The 2,976-nt window shown below is 43.5% G+C and overlaps 1 long non-coding RNA gene across 1 annotated transcript; it reads left to right on the top strand.

Annotated features, from left to right (window-relative positions):
* Positions 1-531: 531 nt before the first annotated feature.
* LOC139050098 (uncharacterized) lies at positions 532-1,984 on the top strand. The gene is made up of 2 exons (XR_011508786.1): positions 532-612; positions 1,815-1,984. It is a non-coding gene; the product is annotated as an uncharacterized lncRNA (long non-coding RNA).
* The last annotated feature ends 992 nt before the right edge of the window (positions 1,985-2,976 follow it).

The following is a 2,976-nucleotide window of genomic DNA, read 5'->3' as shown; positions in this document are numbered from 1 at the left end:
GATGCTCTGGATGAAGGCCCCAGTTGCCCATGCTGGTTTTAATGGAGGGTGTAGCAGTCGGGATAGTTGGTGTCATTTGATAATTTGAGGTTTGTGGTGTCTCCTTTGTCAAGATGGCATCCTCTTGGCCTTGCGTCTTTGCATCCCCAATGTGGGTGATTTGCATTGAGCTCACCTCGACTGAGTATTCTGTGCAGGGGAAAGCGAATTTGAAGACAAAGCCAAGTGAAGTCACCTCGGCTGTGGCGCCTGGTTTTGGGACAGAGGTAGACCAATGCCAAAACGGCTTCCTTTCACTGCCTTAGCCTGCAGCACACCGCCACATCTTTCTGATCAGACATATGTTTACTTAAGCTATTCTTTCCTTCCCCTAATTCAATAATAGCCAATTTTAGTAGCTGCAAATCAAGCTGACTTCAGAAGACTGCTGATTTTTGGCAGTGTCTACTGTGCCCGGGGCACAGCAGACGAAAGGTGCCCGAAATGTCTACGTTCACCCATGACGTCACGTCCGCTATAACCCGTGATGTCACATCCGCTCATTTTCATGGCGTCTGTCTTACGGAGCCGGCTGCGCTGCGAAGCGGTTCGTATTCCGTGCCCACTTAGAGCGTGAGTAATTCATCTTTCCACGCTATATGCGTGTAATAAAGGATTGGGGCTGTGAGCTGTTTGATGCGTTACCATTAGGTACCTTGTGCGCATATTTTGCCTCATGGCCGCGTCAAATTGCCGCCGGCATATGGAATGGGCCGTGACATCTTATATGGAGCTGCTCATGTGAGTGGTATTGCCTCCATCAGGATCGTCAGTGCGTGCACAGAACCATTCAGTAGTCTGATTCAGGGGAGGGTGCGCGTAAGAACGAGGACGTAAGAAAACACTGGCATGACGAGCTGTTCCGTCAGATCGCGTTACATCGCGCTTTTTTTCTAAGACGCTCGAGCGAGAGGATCTTAGAACAGCATTACTACTGCTTTTTTACAGCTTTGCTGCGGCTCATTTAATCATCACCTGCATTCTTTTAATAATACAAATGGCATCGCTGCGCGAAAGAGCGTCTCTTGAAGTTTACAAACAAGAGCCAATGCCGCCGTGCCTGCTGCATGCATACACGCTTACCTTTCCTAACGCAGCTACGACGCTGCACTAGCTCTGCTACTGCGTGATACAGGGTCACTGTGATAAGAAAATTAAAAAGAACAAACGAAATTAATGCAGAAAATGTCAAATGCTGCCAAGCGTGATAAACGGACCTGCCTCGCTAGACGAGTTGAATAAATCGGCGTCCTGAAGTCAGCTTCGCCGCAGTAGACTAGTGTTACGCGGTGAAGCATGTCAGAACTGAAGAGTGACCGCTTTCACCGACATATATAATATGTGTTCCTTAATGGTGTACGCGTGCACCTGCCGTCTCCTATTACATTACGCGCGCCGAGGCGCCTAAGTGTACTGGCCGGCCTTCGGCGCTATTTCGGACGTGGCTGTGGTGCTTTGAACCGTTGGTTTGTCGACCTCGTAAGCCAGTTAATGTTTACCCGGCCATTTTTTTCTGAACTGTTGATTTCTTCCATCTTTGTTGTGTGTGAAAAGGTGACAGATACACAATATAGGGAGAACGCATGCACTTTCATATTTTCTCGCGCTCAAAAGAAGCCGGAGGAATAAGGTTTCTTCACTGTGCCATAGAAACTATATGTTTGCTCTCAAAGGTAATTCTGATTCATTGAATATGTTCCTGTGCTGTGTTTATTTTCTTGAGTGTGCTTTAGTTTTTGCACGTTAATGTTTCAAACTCGTTTTTATTTTCACAGACTGAACATCCCACGTCTTGGTTTGACTCCCTGGTACAGGATACTTGCACTTAGCATGGAGTGATGAAGCAGAGCAGTGTACTTTTATTAAATGTGCAGATTTTAGCAGTATAACAGCCGTTCATTAAAAAAAAAACATGTGTGCTGAAAATAAAGTGTTCTTACCCACATTCCTCGTTGTCTATTTATTTATTTATTAATACTGTCAACCCTCATAGAGGGTCATAACAGAGAGGACAATACAATTACATAAATCAAATATGCACAATGTCAGTGTACGTAAAGTTGCTTAACACTTGTCCATTCACAGTGAATAAGATGTTCACTTGAATGCTGTTCAGCACACTTCTGACATTTATCAAAATACGTACAATGAATATCAAGTTGCACATATCACTTGGCACTTCAAAACTAAATCGAAAACTCCCATAAATATGCCTCAGCAGCATTTTTAAAGTCGGTGACATCTTTTAGGCTAACAATAGCGTTTGGCAATTGGTTCCACATTTCTATCGCATCCACGAAAAATGAGTATCGATATGTATCACTGTTGGTACGGTCCGGCTTCATGACGTAGTCGTGGTTATTTCGCGGGTATCTTTTGCCTGGAGCATGTAGATATTTGAGCTTATCAATCTTAAGTTGATCCTGCATTATTTGATAAAGCACCTTCAGCCTATATTTTTTCCTACGTACCTCAAGAAGATAGAAGTTACAACGCTGTAACATAAGCGTGACCGATTCCTTCCTTCGGTATGTCGAACAAATAAAATGTGCCGCCAGACTCTGTATCCTTTCCAACTTCCTCTTAAGCGTCACTTGATGGGGACTCCAAACAACGGCTGAATATTCTAGTATCATCCTAATGAAGGCGGTGTATGCAATAAGTTTTACATTACACGATACATGTTCCAGTTTTTTTTTCTCCGAAAATATAACTTTTGATAGGCAGTCATGCAGACGTTATCTATATATTGGTTCCATGTCAATTTTGCTTGTATTTCTGTATTCTCATCAGCAAAACCACTTATATGGGGAACTGATCATGATAAGTGCTCATGAGCATTTTAAAGAACAGCCTTGAACCCTACTCATGTACTGGTAAAATGTATAGATGCAGTGAAATTGAAACAGAAGGCAAAATAGCAAACATGATGCAGTA

This window comes from Dermacentor albipictus, chromosome 9, assembly GCF_038994185.2.
Source record: "Dermacentor albipictus isolate Rhodes 1998 colony chromosome 9, USDA_Dalb.pri_finalv2, whole genome shotgun sequence".
Taxonomy (NCBI): domain Eukaryota; kingdom Metazoa; phylum Arthropoda; class Arachnida; order Ixodida; family Ixodidae; genus Dermacentor; species Dermacentor albipictus.
This window is presented reverse-complemented; position numbering and strand designations above follow the sequence as displayed.